Consider the following 15,074-nt stretch of genomic DNA (forward strand, 5'->3'; position numbering starts at 1 on the left):
TAATCGTTGCACTTGTATCATCAATAATCACATCGGTCACCAAGTCCACGAAAGAACACAGTTCATTGCAATTCGGTTGCCGCATAGATTTTCACACGTTGAACATAACCTTTTCATCACTTACCTGGAAAGTGAGTTCTCCGGCTTCCACATCAACAAGAGCCTTCCCTGTGGCAAGGAAAGGTCTTCCAAGAATAATCGGTACCTCATAGTCCACTTCACAACCAGGAATAACAAAATCCGCCGGAATAATATGAACTTATCAACATGAACCAATACATCTTCAATCACTACCAACGGTATCTTCATTGTACGATCAACCATTTGTAATCTTATAGATGTGGGTCTTGGTTGAGCAATTCCCAAGGTCTTGAAAACCGAATACGGCATCAAATTGATACTTGTCCCAAGATCACAAAGAGCTTTAGCAAACTCGGCACTTCCAATGGTACAAGGGATTGTGAAAGCACCAGGATCTTCCAATATAGGAGCCATCAAATGCACAATCGCACTCACTTGATGAGTGACCTTGATAGTTTCAAAATTCATCGACCGCTTCTTTGTCACCAAGTCCTTCATAAACTTTGCATAATCGGGCATTTGCTCCAAGGCTTCAACTAATGGCACGTTTATCCAGAGACTCTTCGTCATGTCAATAAACTTTTTGAATTGATTCTCTCCATTTTGCTTGGCGAGCCTTTGAGTATATGGAGGAGGTGGCTTAAGCAATGGTGCCTTAGCCTTTTGCACTACCAATTTTGGTATGTCAATAACATGATCCCTAGACGGGTTCACTTCCTCTTGAGTCTCTTCCATAGTGTCATCAATAGCAATCTGCGCTTCATCATTTGCTTGCACCACATTGTTTGGGATTTCTCCTTCTTCTATCACTTGCTCATCATCCACAAGTTGCCTTTGACTTGAGGAGGGTGCATTCCCACCTCTTCCACTTCTTGTAGTAACATCCATGGCATGCCCTGTATTGTTCCCACACTTTGGGTTCACTACCGTGTCACTTGGTAGTGTCCCCTTAGGATGAGAATTTAAAGCTTGAGATATCTTTCCCATTTAAAATTCTAAGTTATAGATCGAGGTGTTGTGTGAAGCAAGTTGAGAATCGAAATCCTCATTCTTCTCCATCATTTGCTTGAACGTGTTCTCAATACGGACCATTTCATTATTGGAAGAACTAGGACCATGGGAAGGATAAGGAAGTGGGTTGCTCGGTTGTTGATACATCAGGGGCCTTTGAAAACCCGACCCCCAATTTCCTTGATTGTTATTCCACCCACCTTGATTATTGCCTCCCCCATTGCCTTGGTTATTTTTGTTATGCCAATTCCCTTGATTATTGCTTCCACTCAAATTGCCTTGACTGTTGTTGTTATTCAAATTGCTTTGATTGTTTCCACCACTCCAATTACCTTGGGTGTGAGAATTCTAATTGCCTTGATTATGTTAAGGTATCCATTGTTGTTGGCTAGGGCCTTGGTAGTTGTTTCTTTGCCCTTGAAAGTTGTTCACATATTAGACCTCCTCTTCTTGATCATTGTAAGATTCATCTTGATCAAATACACTATCATAATGCACAAAATTGTCCACTCTTTGTTGTACTCTTGGACTTCTTGTTCTTTGCTTGTTCACCATCATACCTACTCCCTCCATTATATTGACTTGCCTTGGGTTTTTCACTTGTTGAAGTTGAGCCTTTGCCAATTGGTTCATGGTGATAGTCAACTCAGCTATAGCTTGTCCATGATCATGTAACTCTTTGTGAAGGTGAATTATTTTGGGGTCACCTTGTGGAACATTATCCCGAGATTGCCACGCCGATGAAGTATCCACCATCTCATCCAAGATCTCACACGCCTCCGCATAAGGCTTAGTCATGAAGTTCCCACCGGCAAGTTGATTCACTACACATTGGTTGGTTGTATTGATCCCCCGATAGAAAGTTTGTTGAATCATGTTCTCCGTCATATCATTGTTGGGGCATTCTTTCACCATTGTTTTATACCTTTCCCATATCTCGTGTAGTGGTTCATTGGGCTCTTGCTTGAATGCTAGAATTTCAGCCCAAAGAATAGCCATGTGCCCGGGAGAGAAGTACTTAGAAATAAACTTCTCTACTAATTCATCCCAAGTATGAATGGAATGATTTGAAAAATGTTCCAACCAATCTAAATCTTTCCCCCATAGAGAGAAGGGGAAAAGCCTTAGCCTCAAAGCATCCTCGGAGACATTTGTTTGTTTACTCCCCCAACACGTATCTACGAACCCTATCAAGTGTTTGTATGTATTTTGACCCGGTGCACCGGTGAAGAACCCTCGTTGCTCGAGCAAGTGAGCATGACGTTGGTTATTTGAAAGTTGCCCGCCCTAATACAGGGAGGGGGAGGGACTATAGAACTTGCATACCCTTCATTCGACAATACCCGGTGTGGAGCCACTCGTGGTGGAGGTGGGGGTGGAACGGACACATTGTCATAAGGCGGTCGGCCTCGTCTATTGGCTTGAGGTTCATGAGGGACCTCATCTATTTGATCATCCTCAACATCCACATCACCCAAAGGTAAGTTTCCGAGTTCATTGTTTTCTATGATTGCACCTACAATTTCTCAACATGTTAGTAACAAGGAAGGAAAAGAAGATATTCCTAAAAACACACCAAAATATATATCTAGCACCATTTTTAGCTCCGCAACAACGGCGCCAAAAATTGATCTCGTCCAATTTCACACCTCAATTCAAGGTTATGAAATGATCGAATGCAATGATAGTACCCAAAAAGAGTCGTGGTTGATTTTCATAGGGAGCTATATATGGGAGTTAGGAGTATATATATTGTAGTATGTGAATTTGATTATCTCAATTTACACTTCTACAAATTGGAGTTATTTTTAAGTCTAAGTTAAAACTAAGAGTGCAATTTGAGAAATAAAACTAAGAAATTATTTTTGTTGTTTTTCATGTTTTGTAAAAGCCTAGGGCTATGACTATCGCCTAGGTGTTTGCCTAATGGGATATAAACCTTAATACTTGTTTTATTGATCGGGGTATATTATAGCTATCAACACTCAGTTACCACTCAATACCTCTCGGCAAGAGAGTGATTTTGCCCAATTTGGCTTTCTCAAGTCCAAATGGGTAATGCACAAAACGGTTGATAAAATCTCAAGTCAGATTATTACTATCTCTAGGTTGAAACCTTTAATTGGGATTATCAATCTCTCGATTGACCCAATTTCTTGTTAGCCAAGTTTTCCTAGAATAAGTCTCTCTTTCTCAAGTAGAGACCAAGTCAAATAAGCATGAACCAATATTTGCAGCCATTAATTCCACAAATTAAAACATGAACAAGGCTAAATAATAAATACCCAACCATAAACAAGCATTAAATTAAACACTTATAAGGTTTACACATTAGGGTTGGGTCACAACCCTAGTGAACATCTATCTACTTATGTTTGAAATTGAAGAAAAAGAAGAAGAAATGATAATTAAATTCATATTGCAAGATTAAAATGATAAAATCTATGTTAAAATATCTCAAAATATGAAACACTACTAAAAGAAGTAAAGAGAAATGACTACTGTAGCTGCTGATGTCAAAAGTTAACCTACAATTGTGAAACTCGTCTATTTATACAGGCCTGAAAATTTCGGACAAAAATGCCCTTCGAGAGGTTCTGCGGCCGCACAATTCCATTTGCGGTCTGCAAATTTCTTCAACTTGTCAGGTCTGGGAGTCTGCGGCATTCTGATCTGCGGTCGCAAGGCACTCTTTCTGTAGTTCGCACTTTTGTAACTGCGGACGCATCTTGCTCTTCTGCGGTCCGCACTTTTACATCTATGGCCGCATAGCACTTCTTCTACGGCCGCACAATTCATGTGCGGTCCGCACTTTTGATGGACTTAGAATGCACATTCTCTGAACTTTGCTCTGGCCCAGATTTTACTGCCGCATGTTTCATGTGCGGGCCACTCTTTATACCAAACTCTGTTGGCTTTTCCTTCATCAACTGCGGTCGCAGATGATATTCTGCGGCCCGCACTTTTGAGATTCTGTGCCTTTTATGTCCTTGAGTTCAGATTACTCCTTTTTTAGTTGGATTTCATCTCGGGAGTCCATCTTCCAATATTCCTGCAATTTAGCATATTTTATCAGTTTTCGGTAACATAATTAAATGCTCTTGTACTAAAACAAAAGCTAAAAGGTGCTAATAAGTAGTCAAAATCTCCACTTATCAGCAGGTAGACACAGTAGCCAAGGAATCTGTGGTTCTGGGGGAATCAGTGCTAGTGATTACTAATCAGGTACAACATCCTCCTTTTAAATTACATTTTTGGTGCCGGCTATAGATGTTGCACCCCTAGATACTCTCCCACCCACGGGTGAGAAGCTACAAGTGAAGAAATTCACTATAAAAAAGGGTGTAGGTGATTTGGGGGAGGAGGTAGATATAATTGTTGTGGAGCCTATGGTTGAGGGGGAAGGAAGTAAAGAACCTGTGCAAAAAGAGGCTTTTGATGGCCTTTCTTTTAGTTGGACTAAGGATGCAGATGATGATGGGGGTGAAAAAGAAGAAGTTGTGAACAATCATAAGGAGCATAATGCTTAAAACATAGCCAATGACGAAGAAAAGAGTGAGAATGAGTGAGTGTCTAGATATGAGAAGGAGAGTGATACAGGTGAATAAGTTAATGATTCTGCAGAAGAAGAAATTCATAGTGAAGAAGAGGACGACTCTGAAAGTGAGGGTGAGGATCAAGAAAAGGTAAGTGTGAGTGAATGAGGTAATGAAGAGAGTGAGGAAGAAGATGAGAATGTTAGTGAGGAATCTGAAGGTTCTATGATCATTGGGAACATTGTCATAGCCCCTTCAGAAGAAACTGGTGAAGAGACATGGACTCAAGCACCTGGGTCTCTGTTCACTCCTTTCACTGGAGATGAACAAGTTAGCAGTGATGAAGATGATGTGCCACTATCTGAGGTACGGAAGAAACCCAGGAAGACTCCTGTGAAAGCTACAAAGTCAGGAGTCCGAACAAGGAAAGGAGTGGCTCCTCTTGCCAGAACACCTCTTAGAAAGAGTAAAAGAAAGGTTGTTTATGCACAAGTCATTAAGGAGTCTAGAAGTGCAAAGAAGCCAAAGAAGAAGGTCTCAATTGTGGAACTTGTTGTTGAGCTGGATGGAGAAGATGAGTCTGACTCTTCCTTGCCAGCTAAGTCCTCTATACCAAATAGAAAGGTTGCCAAAGTTACAAAAACTGCTACCCATTCTGCAAGGGCCAGCAGGGTAAGACAAGAAAGAATGTTCCAGATACAGTTGATCGACTCACAGAATTTAGGAACAAAAAAATGCTAAATAGGAAGATTCTTGCGAACACTGATGAGAAGGGAATGGCTCAACTGGTTGAAAAACTTGAGTTACAGGGGTGGAATCACATGTTTGTCAAAGCTTTCCCCTAGTATGTGTTCCTGCTATGGTGGAGTTCTATGCAAATTTCAACTTTGATGGGAAAGTAGTCAAGAGTAAGGTAGGGGGCTTTCAAATAGAGTTTGATGCTGAGGGGTTGGGGATGCTTTTGAATATCTCCTCCTTGGTATTTGACAATTACTTGAAGAAAAAGTGGCCAACCATAGATAATGATGTTGACACTAGCATTGCGGTCACATGGAAGTTTTCCCAAAATTTGAGCTAGATGCTCCCCAGAAAGTGTACAAGACTGATATGACTCCCTTCCACAAGTTATTGTTTCATTTTGTCAATTCATGTATTCTTTATAGGTCTGAGAGAAGGCATGAAGCTACTCTTCTGGACATGGCTGTGGTGGAACTGCTTGACACTGATAGACCTATCAATCTTCCTAGCCTGATGATTCAGCATATGACAAGAGTTGCAGACACCTCCAAACCCAAGCATGTTATGCCTTATGGTTTCATATTGACTGAGTTGTTTGACAAGATCAACATTGTCTTACCTGAACTTAAGTTTGGAAATCACAATGACGTTTTGGATGCTGTCATCCTCAAGCTGTGTGGGTATAAGGAGATCAAGGCTAGAGGATCCACAGGGTCTGCTATTCTACCTGGGAGCAGTAGGGCTGCAGAGCTCAGTAAGAGATTGGAGTTAGTTGTTGAAGAGAATGCCAAGCTTGGTGAAGACAATGATGAGCTGAGAAAGGAAACAAGGCAACTTAGGGAAGAGCTCAGAAGAGATAGGGAGGCTCATGCCCAACAGATTGCAACCCTTGTTAAAGCTTTGACCTCCTCTACTTCTCACCCATGAACATGTTTCTTCTTAGTGTCCTTAGTTTCTTTTTCTATTCCAGTGATGCCTTGTCTTTTTTTATTTCTTTGGTCTATGTCTGAGTAGTTTGCAGTATACTTAGTTTATTTTATTCTAATTAATGGTTAAGATTAGGCCCTAGGGCTTCTTTTGGCACTACTTAATGTCTTATTTTCTCCGTTTTACTGCTTTGTACTATATTGGATCTTCAGCCTAGACTGTTTTCCTTGATATTTATTAAGCTTGTGCGATAGCCTGTTTGGCCTTGAATCTTACATGATCTATGCTTAATGTCTAACATTCTTTTGTATGTTTTAGATGATGCCAAAATGGGGAAGATAAAGTTGGGAAGGTTGTGGGTGTTGAACATATATGTCTGTCAATAAGTACTTATCACTTGTTGTGATTATCTGGTTCTTTAACAAAGTATGACTAAATGCTCAAAGAACCAGATCCTCAACATAGCTGCTTGATTGATCTGAAGAACCAGCTCCTCATGTTGATACTTGTACGTCTGTACAAGACAATAACTTTATCTCAAAGTGACCTAGGTCCGAGTTTGGTGGGAGAAGGCTTGTTAAATGGGATAAGGGTCATTGCTCAAGAAGATACGGATAATTCAGTCAGAGACAAAAGTCCCAAAGCTTGTGGAATCCTTGGAACAGTAGGAGTCCTATCAAAGAGAAAGCCAACTATGAATAAGACTCCTAGAAGATCTCAAGTCGAATCATTTAAATATGATCAACTTTGGACTTCTGAACTATCATTATAAACATTAACTGAAGAGTCATAAGCTGTTTACCCTAGTCGAGTACTTGCATTGTATTCTTCTTGAGTCAGTCTAGTGAATGTGTTTTAGAAAAATGAGTTGTAATCAAGTATCATTTTACAATTAAAGAGTTGGAGTGAGTATTTGATTTACAAGTTAGAGTAGCTTGTGAATCAAATAGGAATAGTAGGAGTACTGGAGAGTATTTAATTACAGTCCTGTAATTGATACATTTTTGGCTCATTGTTCTAGTGGAGTTGGAGTTGAAATACTACGTGGTAGGTCGTGATTTTTGCACCTTTTGAGCCGGATGATTTTTCACGTAAAACTTTTTGTGTTCATTTTATTGCTTATTTACTTCACGCTTAAGGAACACGGTAAACAACCAAGTTCTTTAGTAATCCATACGGGCACTCAAACTAACACACATGAATCAAGTAATTTTTATCTCAAACTTTGTAACTCAATTATTATTATAAATATATTAAATTAATATTATGGTAAGCCAATAAATTCTAAATCTTGGATCCGCCATTTGTGACATGCTGCCTAGACATGGTTGCTCTGCAGAATGAATATGTGGACAACCTGACGAGAAATATCATGGACATATCGACATTATTCCGTTGCAAGAATTCTCAAGCATATATATGATAACATTTAGGAGCACCTTAGTCAGTCAAGAGACATCTTTACATTCTTTTGAAATTGGATATAAAACAGAATATTCATAAGATTTACTTTTCAGATGCATAGCTTTTGGGTAGATGAAAGGCAAACTGTTTATTCTTATAATGTTGGTCTGCGCATCACGGACGACCCATATTTGAAGTACGGTTCACTAAGCTCCTGCTATGCACGGGGTCTGGGGAAGGGCCGGACCACAAGGGTCTATCGTACCAGTTTTACCCTATCACAAGAAATTGGACTTGTTGGCTTAGTGGTGACCTTAGGATTGCTGCAAGTACTTCGGATAGTAATGTTTTTTGGGACGACTCCTCGAGGCCGAAACACAAAAAATGCACATTTTCTGGCGAGTAAACTTGCCAGAAATAATAACCAAATTTGCCGGAAACAAAGTTTCATAAAACCCTTAATTACTTTTGTCGAGACTAAATTAGTCACAACAAAAGGTCGTCACAACCATATTCGTGTAGTGAACGTTATTAAGAAGATGAAGGAGTAAATTATTTAGCTAAACTATTCTGCTGCTAATAATGATAAACATGAATACACATAATCTACTAGGAAAGATTAAGACGCACAAACATAATCTTGATTTATGGTGAAACAAAGGTATCGTTGAACTATATAATTCAACTCTATATATAATTCGACAGCCAACTCTAAAAGAATCTGCGCGTCACAAACCAATAGTTAATTAATTATATTTCACTAATGAATACACATAATTAAAATAACAATTAACTATTCTTTTCCCGCTTACAATCAATTAGTGAACGTAAAGTACAAATTAATATTTTCAAAAAAGAAACATTTAATAAGGTAGTAATCTCAGAGTAGTGCAGACCTAAGCCGCAAAAAGTTTTAACTAGTATATAAACCTAGAGTATATTATTCCGAGAAAAAGATTAGGATTAACTAAAACCAATGCTCCTACTTATTCACCATGTATAAATTAGTTGTTGTGAGTTTAACCAAATACGCTGTATCTACTCTAGATTCGTCACTGCCAAGAACCTCCGTTGAATTTATGCAGCTGGAGCATAATCATAATCTCCATCATCGTTATCAGCATCGCCTTCCAACGATGCAGCAGGAGCATAGTCATAGTCTCCATCATCGTCGTCACCACCTCGTTCTATGCATGCTGTTGGAGCATAATCATACATGTCATCCATGTCGTCATCTCCATCTAAACAAAATCTTCTCTTCTCGAACCCATTTATCTTGAAAATGCTACACATTGTATATATCTCTTAGTTATTGGACTATAGAAATCTTGAAATATGAGATATTGGATGTTGTGTGTCTAAGAATAGAAAGGAAGAATAAATTTTGTGGTGTGTATGATTAAGTGAAGAAACCATTTGCTTTATATAAAGGGAAGAGCAAACTCTAGACTCGTTTGGACGTAGGTTGGCGCGTTAGCAAGTGTGTCATGTTGCCTGAAGAATGTTAAAGCCATAAGCTTGGCTGCATTTAAGCTACTTTTGGGGAAATTTCACTTTACATGTCATCTATCAAATATGACTAGCATTGTTAAAGGTTACACATTCTCCATCTTAGTGGTGGAAATAGAATCTCTCGCTCTAGCTTAGTGGTGTGGATTTTAGTAAACAATCAAAATCCATTAAAAGAAGGTAGGTAAAATTATTTCACTATTAAAAAATCAGGTTTTAGCGACGAAAAAATTCTGTAGCTAAAGAGAAATATCCATCGCTAATCTCATTTAGCGACGGATTAGCAACAGATTATCAAGAAATTCTGCTAGCTACGAGCATTTTAGTGACAGATTAGTGACGACGTTCTTAGCTAATTCCAGTTTTTTGTAGTGTTTTCACCAACGGTGGAATCAACGACTGATACTTGTATGAGGTTGGCTGGCTAAATCACATCCTTATTGAGGTGTGGCCCATCCCTGAACCTTGTGTGAACGCAGTATGCTTTCGTGAAATAGATAGCCTTTATTTAAATCCATTGAAAAGTACATATAAATATATAAAAGATCATCATCATTGCTGACTTTAATTTCGAAACGCAGTCTCTTCGCCACATATGATACAATTTCCTCCTTGCAAGTGTTTCAACCTTTAAAGTTTAACGTAAAAATTAAAATGCCTCAATATCCACCCCATGAATATCCTCGTACTCCAAATAATCCTCCCCAATGCTACTTCTGTCCACAAAATCCCCAAAGTCATACCTCACTTTCCCAGTACTCTATCCATAACGCACTACCATATGCTCTGCATCCACCAGACCCGCAATGGCCTGCACCACATCCACAAATGTCTTACCCATCTCTACAAGTATATCAACCACCTACCCACAAGAGGTTCCAACCGAGGCCGGAGTACAAAATAAAAAGGCAGCAACAGAAGGAAAATTCTTTCACGCCTATTGGAGAATCGTATGCCAATTTGTTCCAAAAGTTGAGGCAATTGGACATGTTGAAGCCGATTCAGATAAAAATATCGAACCCCCTTCCAATGAATTTGGATTATTCTCAAAGGTGCACATATTACTCTAATTCCCCAGGGCACAACATAAAAAAGTGTTGGCATCTAAAAAAAGCAATCCAGAAGCTTATTGATGCAGGTGACATTACCGTGCAAAATCTAGATATAGCGGATACTAGCCAAAGTCCATTGCCTATTCATAATGAGACGCATATGGTGGGCATGATTTGTGTTGAAAATGAATGCGAGAACTCTTCAGAATCCGTTGGAGGGCCACTTACCGCAAAGTTTTCAGCGCTATTAGTCTCGGTTCCAGAAGTTGATCTTAAGAACGAGGTGGAAAAAGGGATCCAAAACAATATTGTTGAGGTCAATGTGATGGAGATTTGTGAAGGTCCTAGAAATATTGATGTGCGACTTAGTGGCTAAGATGTCGAGCTTGGAAATTGGAAAGACACTCCTTTCTTGGTTAGCCATAAAGGAGTCTTGGTAGTTTATTTTGTCGTCATTTCTGTTGTTCGGGTTATTTCAAGGTTGTAATCCGAATATTGTCTTGTGGCCCAAACCCTTCTTTCTCTTATTTTGCCTAGTTTGTTTAGTTGTAGTAACTCGTCTAGTGTTATTTAGGATTGTTCCGGGGTTGTAACCCATGTTTATTTTGCTTGTTTTTTTTTTTTCAAACCCTTTCACTGTCTGTCTAATGTAATCGCTTATTTTCTGTTATTTCTAGTCAGTTTTGTTTAGTTCTCTTTTCCTTTTATAGTTCTTTTCATGGTGACTCTAGTGACATGACATGCACGCATAATTTTCAGCCTGGTCTTGAAAGTTAGTCGAATCATGAAGCAATGAAATAAGTTTTGAAGATGACAAAGACATTTGAGGGAAACAAGTAAAGATCTGGATATTTTGAGATCATTTAAAGCCTGAATTGTGTGAAATTGGGGCACATAGTTTGGGAAGTTAAGAGGACGACAAGAATTTATTACAAAAGGGTGCGTCCTGGATAATTTGAAACAAGGAACTTTGAGTTCAAGTGCATCTCAAGTTACAAGATAAAGTCAAGGGAGTTTATCCCAAACTGATGGAGGGTATCCATTGTGAAGAAGAAATCACCCATCGAGAGTTCTCTACTTGACAAGGCACTAAAGAGAGATGGAAGGCATACCAGTGATATCAATGCCGAAGCGGCAAAAGAAATATTGTGTATAATCTTCATTTTTCACACTCAAGTTGCATGTGTTGTACTTGGCATTTTCAAAGATAGGGAGGCCCTCTTTTAGCTACCCAAATACTTTATACCCTTCGGTACCCTTTTGAGCCAGTGTTGATTTCTTTGACCTCCTCTCTTTTGGAATCGAGTATGAGTCATTAAACAAAAAAAAACCAAAATGCCCCCATAAGGTTTGTTTTAAAAATTTCATTCCCAAAAAAAAAAAAAAAAAAGAGAGAGAGAAAAAGAAAAATAGCAACAACAAAAAGTATTCTTTTGAACTACGTTTAGCCTGATTCTTGTGTGAACAAGATACGTAGTCAGCCTTAAGGTTCGGTCACACCAAGTCAAAAAATCCAAAAATTCCTCACTTCAAAAGAAACTGGGGCAGATGTTTTATTTTCTATAAAAGACGGTTCCAAAAGTTATAAAGTTATACCCCATTTTGTCTTCGTTTGAATTTGAGCCTTCATGCCTTTCTTTCTTTCTAACCTTGTCCAAAAGTCACATTACAGTCCAAAAAAGACCTCCCAAAATAATCTTTGATAGTGCCGAGTTAGACATGCCAGGAGCATATGATATTTTTACCATGGTTAATGCTTTGTCATCTACAAAATCAGAGGAAATAAGAAGAAAAGAACAAAATGAGAGAGTCTTATCGGTGAAAACCCTCACGGCACCATAAGGCAATGGTGAGTTGAGAGAAAGAACAAAATAAGAGAGGCTTGATAGTTAAAAACCCTTCAAGGCACTACAAGTCGACTGAGGATCGTGAATTAGATAGGAAAATTGGAGCATTGAAGCCTAGTTTCACAGCTTAGAGGTATGACAAGAATGGAAGATTAGACTTGCTTGACAGATCATGCCACTTAATCTAAGATGCACGTCATGGACATTAGAGTTGGTGTCACATCAGATAAGTTTCTACTTGATAATTTTCTTGTAAGAAATCATCTCTTTCCATTGTTCCCTTACTATGTTCCTCTTGCTTTGTTTAAGTCCTTTTTTGAGTCTGTTTCGTTAAAACAAGTGAGAAATGACTTCAAAATTTGCTACCAGCTTTCCAATTGCACAAAGTGGAGTCTGGCTAGCACATCAAAGTGGCATAAGTTAGGAAAGAGTAGTATGCACACTGAGTTGATGACAATTGACGTGCTTTGGGATTCATATGAAATGCAAAGGTTCGGTAAAATTCAATTCATGAGCACAATGCAACAGATAAAGGGTATAGGGCTCGAATAGATTAGAGGTTTGTTTGTGGTAAGGTTTGACAGAAAAGTGGTTAGCCAATAACAAGCAGGGTCTTCCAAGTTTAAATCAAAGTTATCATGGCAAGTGTAGGAGCAATCGCCCTCAAGATCAAGGCTACAAACCAACCACCATATTTTAAACTCACAAGTTTTCTTTGTTTGAAACAGGGACGAAGACCATGCACAAATCAAAGCTTGGAAGCTTGAATTTTTCAGGTGTCGTATCCAAATTTTGTCAGCACAAAGGTTGTTTGAGAAGGTTTTTACCTGCTAGACATTCCCCTAGTTGAGAAGATAATACCTCCTAGGCATTCTCCCTAGTCCAAAGAGTTTTTAGTTTTTCTTTTAAGTTCAGGGGTCCCGCCTAGAGAATAGGGTCAGTTTTAAGTTTCCTTAAGTTGTTAGTCTTTAGCTTTTCTTGAGCTCAGGGGTCTCGCCTGGAGAATAAGGTCAACTTTTAGTTTTTTTAAGTTGTTAATCTTAGCATTCCTTAAGTTCAGGGGTCCCTCTTGGAGAATAGGATTAGTTTTAAGTTTTCTGAAGTTGTTAGTCTTTAGCTTTTCTTGAGTTCAGGGGTCCCGCCTGGAAAATAGGGTCAGCTTTTAGTTTTGTTAAGTTGTTAATCTTAGTTTTTCTCAAAGTTCAGGGGTCCTGCCTGGAGAATATGGTTAGTTTTTAATTTCCTTAAGTTTTTAATCTTTAGCATTCCTTTATTTCAGGGGTCCCGCCTGGAGAATAGGGTCAGTGTTTAGTTTCCTTAAGTTGTTAATCTTTAGCTTTTGTTTAGTTCAGGTGTCCCGCTTGGAGAATAGGGTCAGTTTTTAGTTTTCTTGAGTTGTTAATCGTTAGTTTTCCTTAAGTTCAGGGGTCCCGCCAAGAGAATAGGGTCAGTTTTAAGTTTCCTTAAGTTGTTAGTCTTTATCTTTTCTTGAGCTCAGGGGTCCCGCCTGGAGAATAAGGTCAGCTTTTAGTTTTCTTAAGTTGTTAATCTTAGCATTCCTTAAGTCCAGGGGTCCCGCTTGGAGAATATGGTTAGTTTTAAGTTTTCTTAAGTTGTTAGTCTTTAGCTTTTCTTGAGTTCAGGGTTCTCGCCTGGAGAATAGGGTCAGCTTTTAGTTTTGTTAAGTTGTTAGTCTTAGTTTTTCTCAAAGTTCAGGGGTCCCGCCTGGAGAATAAGGTTAGTTTTTAGTTTTCTTAAGTTGTTAATCTTTAGCATTCCTTTAGTTCAGGGGTCCCGCCTGGAGAATAGGGTCAGTGTTTAGTTTCCTTAAGTTGTTAGTCTTTAGTTTTCCTTAAGATCAGGGGTCCCGCCTGGAGAATAGGGTCAGCTTTTAGTTTTGTTAAGTTGTTAATCTTAGTTTTCCTTTAGTTCAGGGGTCCCTCCTGTAGAATAGGGTCAATTTTAGTTTCCTTAAGTTATTAAACTTTAGCTTTTCTTAAGTTCAGAGGTCCTGCCTAGAGAATAGGGTCACTTTGTAGTTTCCTTAAGTTATTAATCTTTACAATTCCTTGAGTTCAGGGGTCCAACCTGGAGAATAGGGTCAGTTTTAGTTTACTTAATATTATTAATCTTTAGTTTTCATTGAGTTCAAGGGTCCCGCCTGGAGAATAGGGTCAGTTTTAGTTTCCTTAAGTTGTCAATCTTCAGTTTTCCTTAAGTTCAGGGGTCCCGCCTGGAGAATAGGGTCAATTTTCAAGTTTAGTCAAGCTCAGTTTATAGTTTTCCTGAAGCTCAATCTCATAAGAGACGCACATCCTAGTTGATTCTTTAGTTTTACTCTCATCTTTCATCAATAGCATGGGTGATTTACAGTTTTGCTAACAACTCACAAATTTTCCTTGTGCAAACTGGGGCAGGAAATTTTGTTCGTTTTGATTGAAGGCACCCACCTGGAGAACGAGGTCAATATTTCAGAAATTGGTTTTAAGTTCAAATCAGAGAAGCACCAGGAGCCCGCCTCAAGAACAGGGTCAACTTTCAGTTTCTTTCAAGATCAAGCAGGAGGATCCCGCCTGAAGAACAGGGTCAACTTTCAATTTTCGAGTTTAAGAAGCAGGAGCTCACCTGAAAATGCAGGTTTACAAGCACAAGCCTACTTCGAATTCAAGCTTATTTCAAGTTCAAATTAGAAGCTCCAGGAGCCCGCCTGAATAACAGGGTAAACTTTCAGTTTTCAAGTTCAAGTTAGAGAAGCATTAGGAGTCCGCCTGAAGAACAGGGTCAACTTTCAGTTTTCAAGTTCAAGTCAGAGGCAGCAGGATCCCTCCTGAAGAATAGGGTTAACCTCCAATTTGTTTAGTTCAAATAAGAAGTAGCACGAGCCCGCTTGAAAAACAAGGTTTGCAAGCTCAAGTCTACTCCGAGTTCAAGTTTATTTCAAGTCGAAGCAGTAGGACCCCGCCTGAAGA

At 39.0% G+C, this 15,074-nt stretch overlaps 1 long non-coding RNA gene across 1 annotated transcript in view; it reads right to left on the bottom strand.

The window, feature by feature from the left end:
- Positions 1 to 8,640: 8,640 nt before the first annotated feature.
- Positions 8,641 to 15,074, bottom strand: part of LOC138893499 (uncharacterized) — a 130,130-nt gene continuing 123,696 nt past the window's right edge. The window contains exon 2 of the long non-coding RNA XR_011409025.1: positions 8,641 to 8,878. This is a non-coding gene — a long non-coding RNA (uncharacterized lncRNA). The remainder of the gene's footprint in view (positions 8,879 to 15,074) is intronic.

The sequence above is a fragment of the Nicotiana tomentosiformis genome, chromosome 6, assembly GCF_000390325.3.
Source record: "Nicotiana tomentosiformis chromosome 6, ASM39032v3, whole genome shotgun sequence".
NCBI classification, from domain to species: Eukaryota; Viridiplantae; Streptophyta; class Magnoliopsida; order Solanales; family Solanaceae; genus Nicotiana; species Nicotiana tomentosiformis.